This window comes from Chiloscyllium plagiosum, chromosome 19, assembly GCF_004010195.1.
Source record: "Chiloscyllium plagiosum isolate BGI_BamShark_2017 chromosome 19, ASM401019v2, whole genome shotgun sequence".
NCBI lineage: Eukaryota > Metazoa > Chordata > Chondrichthyes > Orectolobiformes > Hemiscylliidae > Chiloscyllium > Chiloscyllium plagiosum.
Window position 1 is genome coordinate 18258363 of NC_057728.1, and position 11624 is coordinate 18269986.

At 41.1% G+C, this 11624-nt stretch overlaps 1 protein-coding gene across 2 annotated transcripts in view; it reads left to right on the plus strand.

The window, feature by feature from the left end:
• Positions 1–426: 426 nt before the first annotated feature.
• LOC122559556 (rho GTPase-activating protein 8-like) overlaps positions 427–11624 on the plus strand; it is a 102190-nt gene continuing 90992 nt past the window's right edge. For both annotated transcript variants that reach the window (XM_043709222.1, XM_043709223.1), the window contains exon 1: positions 427–755. The gene's annotated coding sequence lies outside the window, so the exon portion shown is untranslated. The remainder of the gene's footprint in view (positions 756–11624) is intronic.

An 11624-nucleotide genomic window follows, 5' to 3' on the forward strand; every position in this document is an offset into this window, starting at 1 on the left:
CTATAACTGAGGAAGGGTCACTCTACTCATAACGTAACTCTGATTTCCCTCCACAAAATATAAAATCACTACCTAATATTATTCATGATGATTACAAGTTTAATACCCCAATTTCAAAGAACATATGGAACCTGTTTATTCTTGACTTAATTTTTAAAGGCACTTTATTTAAATTGTTTTATTTTTAAATAGTTTTAACTTTTTGAAAGCATGACGGTGCAGAAATACTCAGCCTGACTGGTGAATTTCTGACAATGATTTGATGTGAAATCAGCAAAACAAATGCCGATTGTCTCAAGTTGTTTTCTCTCTTACTTCCACCGCCTCCTTGTGGGGAGGAATTCATTAAGGGCATTTTCAGTCGGCTAAAGAAAATAGAAATCGTTCCCTTTAAAAAGAATAGCTGGTGGAATGTGTTGGAGGTGTGTCGGAAATACCAGCTCCAGCGTTGAGCTGTTGCTGCTCTTAGTGAAGAGTTAGGAAAGCCCCCTCCCCTCCCAACAGGTCCTAAGTGGTGTTGGACTTTTGGCTAACTTGTGTTTGCCTGCATGCTGTCTCCTTGCCAACCGGCTGAGTTCGGCGTTCACTCTTTGAAGGGCTGCTTTTGCCGAGGTTTATGTGATTCACCTCTTTCGACAATCCTCGCATTTCGAAAGTCCTTCTAGAGTTTGCTTCTGTGCAACGGAAGGGAGAACAACAACACGCTGTCTAGGGAGCTGCTTCTCAGGGGTTACCTGGACGGACAGTCGGTACAGGTAAAACCCAGGCTTTACTATTTAGTCTGCACTGTGTAAAGTCCGGGCCCGGAAGCTTAAGTAAATGTTCTTATGTTGCAATAGATAAAAACTGTTACAGTCTACTATTGTCTCCCAAAAGGTTTACATTGGTTAATAAGAAATGTCTATGTTTCTCAAGTGCCTTACAAAAGAATGTTACCACCAAATATTTTCGAAATTGAAGATCTATTTTCAGAAACTGTTACAAAATAAACAATTATAATTGATGTAACTTGGAGAGGTGCTGATGAGGCAAGTCACCAATCGTGTCCATTAGCAGCACAAGTTGTGCCATTGTTAGCAAGTATATCATATCTTAAAATACTCCATGTTGTTTGAAGCTGTGCCAAGTTCTTCAATAATTAACATTTAGTTGCTTTGTGTGTGAGGCAAGAGTTTTCTATAGAATCCCTACAGTGTGGAAACAGGCTCTTTGGCCCAACAAGTCCATACCAACCCTCTGAAGAGTATCCCACCCAAACCTATTGCCCTATCATATTACTCTACATTTACTCCTGACTAATACACCTCATGTACGCATCCCTGAACACAATGGGCAATTTAACATGGCCAATTCACCTAACCTGCACATCTTTAGATTGTGGAAAGAAACCCATGCAGATCTGAGGAGAATGTGCAAACCCCACACAGACAGTTGCCCAAGGCTGGACTCAAATCTGGGTCCCTAGAGCTGTGAGGCAGCAGTGCTAACCACTGAGCCACAGTGCCACCCCTTTTCTCCCCATACCTGCAATGAGCAGTGATGGTAAGTAACAACAGGCAATATAACCAAAGGGCTTCTGGAGTCGACCTATATCTTGCCCACCAATCAATGTTTGCCCAGTGCAGATTCCACAGTACTAGTACTGGCTGGTGTTCAGGCACTAGAATAATGGCGGTCACTGGGAAACAAGTCAGATTCGTCAAAAAGCTGATCAAGATCACTATGAGCTGAAAATGTGTTGCTGGAAAAGCGCAGCAGGTCAGGCAGCATCCAAGGAGCAGGAGAATCGACGTTTCGGGCATGAGCCCTTCTTCCTGAAGAAGGGCTCATGTCTGAAACGTCGATCCTCCTCCTCCTTCGATGCTGCCTGACCTGCGCTTTTCCAGCAACACATTTTCAGCTCTGATCTCCAGCATCTGCAGTCCTCACTTTCTCCTACAAGATCACTATGAGCAGACTAAGTAGGGTGAAATAGATCAGGAGCACTGACACAAGACAGTAGAGAGACCCCTGACATCACAGGAAGGCCAAGAGAGTTGATCATTTAGTAAGTATTTTGGCTTTGTTTCTCTTTCCCCAAAGTTGAAGAGTTGGTTTAAGGAGCTTGGAAATTGGCAGCAATGTATACCATTTAGAGAAAGAACAACTCACCAAGGCTTCTTTACAGCATCTTCCAAACTCCTGACCTCCACCAAGGCAAAGGAAATGGATGTGTGGAAACACCACCACCTGCAAGTTCCGTTTTAAACCCCACACCATCGCGACTTGGAACCAAATCGCCATTTGTTCACTGGTGCTAGATCAAAATCACGGAACTTTCTTCTTAACAGCACTGTGGGTGTACCTGCTACTTGGGTTTGCAGCAGTTCAGTAGGGCAGTTAGGGATGGGCAAGAAATGATGACCTAGCCAGTGATGCCTATATCCCATGCAAGAATAAAAAAATCAATTAACCTATCAGTGTTTAAGGATAACCGAAAATGTGAGTAGCTAGTGAGTTTTTTTTTTAAAAGCTTTTTTTATTATTTGATAGATTCGGCCAGTTATAGGAAGGATGTTATTAAGCTGGAGATGATTCAGAAAAGATTTACCAGGATGTTGCCAGGTGTGGAAGGTTTAAGTTATAAAGAAAGGCTTTTAGGCTGGGATTGTTTTCACTAGAGCATAGGATGTTATTAGGTAACCTGATAGAAATTTATAAGATCATGAGGTATAGATAGTTCTTAGGATAGTTGTCTTTTCCCTAGTCTTGATGGCTCCCATCCTACAGGCACATTTTTAAGGTGAGAGGATAGCGATTTTAAGAGGTGAGGAGCAAATGTTTTACACTGAGAATAGTTCACATGTGGAATTAATGTCCTGAGGAAGTGGTGGATCTGTGCACAATTAGAACATTAAAGTGGCATTTGAATAGGTACATGAAGGAAAGGTTTGGAGGGATGTAGGCCAAGAGAAGGCAGGTGGACTAGCTTAGTTTGAGATTATGTTTGGCATGGACTGCTTAGACCATAGGGTCTGTTTCTGTGCTGTGTGAATGGAAGGGCAGCTTTTGACCCTTAGAGTGCACAACCTATTCCACGTGTGAACTCCTGTCATTTCCTATATGCTGGGTAATCATATATACAGGAAATGTTGTTGGCTGCAGCATCTCAAGCTATGAGCTCAGTGCATGAGCTATAGCTGGCGTCACTGCAATCTCTCCATGAGGTTTGAGACCTTGCTGGTTAGCAACTTTACAGACATGGTCACCCTGCAGCTTAAACATATGCACGGAGAGAGACAAAGGGTGATCACTAGACATCAGGAAGAAGTAGGCAGGTAGTGCAGGAGTGCATTTCATTCCCCAACCAGTGTTTGGTTCTGAATGATAGTGCATGTGATGGCACAGTGGCTCAGTTAGAGCATGAGGAAGACCATAAGAGCAATAGTAATAGGATATTTAATTGACTGTTGTGCAGACTAGAATCAGGATGGTTTATTACCTACCTAGTATCAGGATAATGGATGACTGCAGATTACCCTGAGGGTGTGAGGGTAGACAGCCAGGAGTCATGATTCACATCAGTGTCATCAAATTACTGTAGGTAGAACGAAAGATGGGGTGCTAAAATCAGAATGTATGGGTTTTCAAAGTAAACTTTAAAAAGGAAACAGTTCCATTGATTGATTGGGATATGTTATGATGACACCATCTCTGTTAAAATGTTTTAAAAAATAAAACTTTCTATGGTGATGACATTATTTCTGATCAAATGAATACTGTGGTTGAGGCATTGCAAGCTCCAACAAGTTCAAAACAAGTCACTGATTGTTGTGTAGCGGAAGAAATTACAAGCTTAACTCCCCTTGTCTTAGTGAGGCAGAATATGTTATTGTGTAGCATCTGCCAGTGAATAAATACATCCAGTCGATGACCTCTGATTTAAAGCATAGTATACAACTGCCACAAATTCATGAGAAAATAATGGAAATTGCCAGAGAAACTCAGCAGGTCTCGCAGCATCTGTGGAGAAAAAAGGAGTTAATTTTTTGGGTCCAGTGATCCTCCTTGAGAACTGATAATAGCTAGGAAAAGGTGAATGCAAGAAGCTGCTTGGAAGAAATTTTTTTTGTCAACCTTCCCACCCCAACCATTTATCTTGTTCATTATTTGCCAGTATTAATTGCCCAGCCCTTATGTTTCTGGAGAAGATAGAGATGAGCCCTGTTCTTGTACCTCTGGCGTCTGTACTGTCGGTCTCTCACAATACATTTGTTAGGGAGCTCTAGGATTTTGACCTTTTGACAGTGAAGAAACAATTATTATAATTCCAAGTCAGGGTGATGTATGATTTTGAAGGGAATATGCAAGTTACCATATTCCCATGCCAGTATTGGCCTTGTCCTTCTGGGTGGTGGACGTCGAGCTTTGGAAAGTCTACGTAAAAGTAATAGAAACTAAACAATTACTTTACGTTTTAACTTCATAGAAGAAGATGCAGAGAATCTCCCCAGAAATGCTGGGTGACTAGGACTTGTGAGATGGAAATGTGTTGCTGGAAAAGCGCAGCAGGTCAGGCAGCATCTAGGGAACAGGAGAATCGACGTTTCGGGCATTAGCCCTTCTTCAGGAATGAGGAAAGTTGGTCCAGCAGGCTAAGATAAAAGATAGGGAATATGGAATATCTTAGTCTGCTGGACCAACTTTCCTCATTCCTGAAGGAGGGCTAATGCCCGAAACGTCGATTCTCCTGTTCCCTAGATGCTGCCTGACCTGCTGCGCTTTTCCAGCAACACATTTCCATCGCTGATCTCCAGCATCTGCAGACCTCACTTTCTCCTCCTGACTAGGACTTGTGTAAATGAAGAGCTAAAAGACATTAGTATTAGTAGAGAGGTGATACTTGGAAAAATTAGCTGATCTGATAAATCTCCCGGACCAGCTATGTTTCATCCAAGAGTGTTGAAGGAGTTGATTAGAGGGATATTGGATGCATTGGTGATTACCTTCCAATTCTGAAAGGTCCTTGCTGACTGGAAGACTGAAAATGTGACCCTACTGTTTAAGAAGGGAGGGAGAGAGGAGAACAACAGACCTAATGGTTTCTGACATTTTCCCTCAAATTGATATTAAGTTATTATAAAGGCTCTGATAACTGAACATTTGGAAAAAGAATGTCAACATTGTGCATAGTCAACATGGATATATGAAAGGGAAATTATATTTGACAAACTTGGAGGTTTTTAAGATCTTTGTTTTAGCAGTGGCAAAGGAGAGTCGATGGCTATGGTTGCATTTAGATTAGCAGAAGGCTTTTGATAAGGTCTCATAAAGAAGGTTAATCATTAAACTTCAAAGCACATGGGATTGCAGGGAGCATTCCAGTACAGTTTAAGAATTGGTGAGTAAAAAGAGAACAGTAGGAATAAATGGCTCATTCTCTGAGTGGCAAGCTGTTTGTAGTGGAGTACTGCAAGGCCTAGAGCTAGGACTGCATCAGTTCACAGCACATATATAAATGATTGGGTGTGGGAGCCAATTATAGCATTTCCACATTTGCAGATTGCCACCCAGTTTGGTGTAATGTAAGTTGAGGGCGATGCAAGGAAGCTTCAATAGGACTTGGGCAGACAAAGTGAATGGGCTAGAATATGGCAAACAAATAAACTGGACAGAAGTGTGAAATTATTCCCTTTTTAATAAGAAAAACAGGCAGAATAATTTTTATATGGAGAGAGATTGGGAAGTTCGGGTGTTCTTGTCCACGACTCACTAGAAGCCAGCGGGTATGTGCAGAAAGAATTAGGAAGGCAAATGGTATATTAGCATTCACTTCAAAGTGGGGATTTGAGTAACAATGTCTTGCTGCAGTTTTATACTCCCTTAGTGAGAAATCACCTGGAATATTGTCCACAGATTTAGTTTCCTTGAAGGAGGGGTATGTCTGCGATAGAGGGAGTGCAGTGGCTGTCCACCAAAATTAATCTGTGGGGTGGCAGGTTGTTGTTGAGGAGAGCTTGAGGAATCCGGTCTGAATTCCCTCGAATTTCATAAGTAAGAGGTGACCTGATTGAAACTTTGCAGAAATTCTTCGAGCGTGTCCGGGTGAATATAAAAGATTTTTCTCTTGCTTCATGATTCTAGACCAGGATAAGGGTTAAGACATTTAAGATGTGATGGGGCATTTGTTCATTCAGAGAATGGTGACTTCTTGGAATTAGCAGTGCTGTGGAAGCTCAGTTATTGAGCGTATTTAAGACAGAAATTGAGACATTTTCAGACACGAGTGATTTTAAGGGATTTGAAACTTGTGCAGGAAAGTAGCATTGAGCCATGAAGATCAGCCACAATCTAATTGAGTGATGAGGGCTTGGCTCAATGAACAGATTGGTGTTCTCCTGTTCCTATGCTCCTGGGCGATTGGGGGAGTTGATGCAATGCACCATTTTCAAGAGCTTGTAGTGATGGAAAGAGTGAATTTTTCTGGTGAGTGCTGATCAAGCAGGCTTTCTTTCCCGAATGGTGTAAACTCCAGTTTGACAAGAATTCGTACAAGAAAATAATAAATATTCCATCCACCTCCTGACTTTGTGATGTGTAACTGGAAGAAAGACATTGGGGATTCAGGATGTGAGTTACTCACAAAACAACAACCAGCTCCTGACCTGCTCTTGTAGTTGCAGGATTCATGTGGATTTCAGAGTCCAATTAAATTGCTGGTCAATAGCTTCAAAACGATGTTGATGGGTGCTAACTGAATGCCCAGGGAAGATGGAAATGCCTTCTTGTTGGGAATAGCCAAAGTCTTTTATCATCTGTCCTTGTCTCTCCCTCCCCAGCCTGGGTTGGTGACGATGAGCCACTGCCGGATCGCCACCAGCGTTTCTCCACTGGGGTCGTTTGACCGCTGGAGACTATTCCCCACCGGAAATGTATATATGTACTTTATTTATGCAACTATATAGTACATATTGATTTAAAAAAAGAGGTAAAATAAATATCATTTTATTGGTTTATATATAAAAATGACTTACAAACTTTAACCAGAGAAAGGAAATATATTTTTAAAATCTTTATAATGGCAGTAAAATCTCACATTTAATATTAAACAATGAAATTTCAGTTCATTTGATAGTTATACGCTATTCCTCTAAGATATTCCAAACAATCTCTTTCGCCGTATTCAACAATTTTTTTTATTCTATCGTCTGCGTCTCGATACTTTTTAACCTTTATTTGTGGTGGGTAACCCGCTATCAGCTGTTCCATTTATAAATCATGCCCCTTTTGCACTTTCATTAACGTTCCAATACATTTCCATATGGTTGGGTGGTGAGCTCCGAGTTCAAAAGCAATTCTCCGATGAGCGGCTTCAGTGTGATTTTTGTTTTGTGCGATCTTCATCACTTATTGTTGTCTCATAGACTGACCACATATCATGGGGAAACAAAGGTGCCCTTCGGCTACTGCCACGTCTGTTGTAGAGTCCAATATAATTAAATTCAAGCCAATCTAGTATTGGTTGTAGTTCTTGAGGCAAAAAATCTGAGTGCTTCTACGTAGTTATCATGGTCAGTAAGTGGCACAAAAGCCAAAGCAATTATCATTTTTGCTTTTAAAGCATAATCAGGATCAGTGTTGTATTGACGAGTTGCTCCAACTGCAGCAATATGTCTATACATACTTTGCGCCAAATGAAAGAAACAGCCCCTAATTCTAACTTCGGGAAAACATTCTCTCATAGCACTGATAGCTGCCTGCTCAAAGTCCCAATGGATATACTGTGGTCTGGGATTAGGTACCAAGGACTTCACCATTTCAAACATGCATACATACGTTGAACGTTGCTTATTTGGTAGAAGTATATACAATATTGGATGAACCCCATCAAGTCTTTTTGCTAAAATACAATATACCTGAGAAAATAAAATAGGGGCTATTTTGAAAGTACCATCCAAAAACAAGGTGGATTCTGCTAAATGATGTATCCAAGATTCCCTACCAAATATGATTATTCGATTACTTCCTTGACCACTATCCGCCAAAAGAAATTTTTCTTCTGCTCCGTTATCTGGCTTATATACTTTGTATCTAATTGGAATCACCAAATGCTGAAGATCAGTAGGGTTTGGTGGCACTAAACTAATATCATTCCTTTTTCGTCGAATTATTTTCTTCATGCTGCTTGTCGTCGGTAAAGATGCTAGGACTGACTGAGGGACATCAGCTACACATTCATTGATAACAACACTAGGTACTTCCTGCGATTCTTCTGCACGACGTTTTAAACTTGTTTTCACTTTCGCAACTTGGACACTTGCTGCAGAAGGAGAATGTGTGTCCATTAATTGTTTTTATCACAGTGCCACTCTTGGTGTGGATCTGTCCATTACATCGGCCCCTTTGTTCACATCACCAAAACTTAATACTTGAATCACTCTTGGATAGTTTATTAAAAATATATATCAAACCATCGTGGTAAAAGTTCTTATTTCCACGTTTACTAATAATATCTGTTTCCATACTAAAAATTCTTGTTCCAAAAACCAAAATTGACGCAGTGGCGAACTGGTGAATTGTCCTCAGTGGCCAATGGGTGGTGGTGGATCGTCCTCAGAGGTGAAAGGGCAGTGGCTAATTGGCGGCGAATGGTCCCGTCCTGCTCCAACCTAATGGCTGTTTCTGGAGTGTTTACTTGTAGAGCACCTTTCGGGTATTGTTTTTGTTAAAGGTACTTTGTTGTTCTGCTCTTTCGTGCCTTACCAATGTACATCAGATAACATGTCAGAACACTACAAAGTCCACCCCTGTAGCTATTTTCCATTTTCTTGAGGACTTTGTTTTGCACAATTAAATTTTAAAAAGGATGAATGGCAATTGCTTTTTGTTGGAAGCTTCTCTACCTTTGCTTCACCCAGAAAATGCTGGAGTCTGATCAGCCCATTTTCATTCGAAATGCAGCACCTATTTTCAAGTATGGAGGTGCTAGTGTTGGACTGGACTGTACATAGTTAAAAATTACACAACATCAGGTTATAGTCCAACAGGTTTATTTGGATGTACAAGCTCACGGAACGCTGCTCCTTCATCAGGTAGCTAGCCTTCAGATGCTTGGGTGAAGGAACAGCGCTCCGAGAGCTTGTACATCTAAATAAACCTGTTAGATTATAACCTGGTGTTGTGATTTTTAACTATTTTCAGATAGACTAATTATGATTTTAAAACAAATTGTAAAGGGGAAATTAAAAAAAATCAGACATTGGGCCGAAAGGTTGATTTTCTTTTTAAAGGATCGGGTGAAGAGTTTTAGGCTTGAGAAGGAAATTCTAGGAAGACAGACCCAAGCATCTGAAGACTTTGAAATCGGTTATTAATGGAATAGGATAAAGATACAGGGAATTTAAGTTATAAAGAAATTATGTAAATAGGACAAGGTGTCTTCATAGACAATGACTTTCTCTTTTTGAAGAAGACATGAGGATCTTTAATAGTATAAGGTCTAAAGACTATGGTTTTGTTTCAGTTTTATTAAGAAGTAAACTGTATTCCATTCCCCATCACTTTCCACTTAATAATGTATATGCAATAAAAAGCTTACATTTAATATTCTTTGGGAAAGAGCTGACTCATAAAAAATTGTGCAAAATCTGATTTTAAGCATTTTTTTTTTTAAGAAATGATTTGACAGTGCCTGCTTAGCACTTTTTTTGTAGTTTACGAAATGTGAAGGTTTTGTCCAGAAATGGTACTTTTGGCCGAAAGATTTTTTAACAGCACCCTGTTTTGTTAGTGCAGCAATCTCATAATTCAAGTCAATCTTCCTGATTTGCTGTCCTCCTTTTCCAGTTGGCTGAATATTGGATGACTTTATTGATACAATTACTTGCAGAAAAAGTTTCACTGAGGTAATGTAGTTTAATATGGTTTTGCAATTTGCTTTTGAATGATGCTGTGACCTCCCCACCTCCAATTGCTTCTACTATTCTCACCACCATTACTTAGCGCTAGTGTTTTTAACTTCATTGCAGTCTCCAGCAAATGTGAATGTCTGGAGAAAAGTTATAATTCCTGGATACGGAACAAGACCTAACGATAATTAGTTAGGAAAAGGTGTCATCATCTGATGTGTTTTGGTGAACCATTTTTAAAAATTAATTATTATTATTCTTTTACTGCCAACATGTATATTAGGTGCCTGTCATGCCCATCATTGTCTGGAGCACCGTACCCTGGCACCAAGGGTAGGCTTGTTAACACGAGCCCATATCCAGGCTGTATGGTTTTCTGAATCGATTCAGTGTCGCTGAAAATTCACAGGATCTTAAGCATTAGGGATAACGTTGGTCTTGAGATTTGTTGTGAGAATGGCTGGTTCCTGTTATTGAGGAAGTTCCTCAGTGGGTTGATGAGCTTCAGCCACTTTCCACTTGCTTCCACAACAAATCTGAGCAATTTGGGATCGAGGGCCCCTGCTAATTCCTTTATTTGCAAGCCATGATGTTGATACTTGCAACATAATGCGATGTTGATCAGGTGGGTCAATGGGCTGGGGAGTGGCAGATGGAGTTTAATTTAGATAAATGTGAGGTGTTGCATTTTGAAAAGACAAATCTTAGCAGGACTTATACACTTAATAGTAAGGTCCTGGGGAATGTTGCTAAACAATGTAACTCCACTTTCAAGGTTCATAATTCCTTGAAAGTGGAGTTACAAGTGGATAGGTTAGTGAAAAAGGTGTTTGGTATACTTTCTTTTATCGGTCAGAGTATTGAGTATAGGAGTTCGGAGGTCATGTTGCGACTGTACAGGACATTGGTTACACCACTTTTGAAGTATTGCATGCAATTCTGATCTCCCTGCTATAGGAAGGATGTTGTGAAACTTGAAAGGATTCAGAAAAGATGTCCAAGGATGTTGCCAAGGTTGGAGGGCTTGAGCTATAAGGAGAGGCTGAATAGGCTGGGGCTGTTTACCCTGGAACATCTGAGGCTGAGGAGTGACCTTATCGAGGTTTACAAAATCATGAGGGGCAGAGATAGGATAAACAGACCAGGTCTTTCCCCTAGGGTGGACAAGTCCAGAACTAGAGGGCATAGGTTTAGGGTGAGAGGGGAAAGATATAAAAGGGACCTAAGGGGCAAGCTTTTTCTCACAGAGGGGTGTGTGTGTGTGTGTGTCTGGAATGAGCTGCCAGAAGTATTGAGTAGGAAGGGTTTAAAGGAATATGGGCCAAATACTGGCAAGTGGGACTAGATTAATTTAGGATACCTGTCAGCATGGACGAGTTGGACCGAAGGAACTGCCTCCATGTTGTATCTCTGTGACTCTATGACATAAGCCCACCCTGATTGATGATGTCACTTCCGTCCCCATCATGGTCGCTTCCACAGGCACTTCCGCCCCTCACAATTCCTCATGCACCACACGTGACATCATTCTGCCCCAACATCATCGCTGATGTCACACGCTCAGTGACTTCCGCGCCCCCCCACTGCTGTGTTTGCCACCACTTCCGCCCCCACCAACACCACTCACCTGCATTCTGCTGACATGCCCCCCACAGATCCCACTATCACCAATACCCCCCCCAGAATCCTGAGGAGAACACCACCCCTGCTCATGACTCCACCCCCATTCCCCCCCAA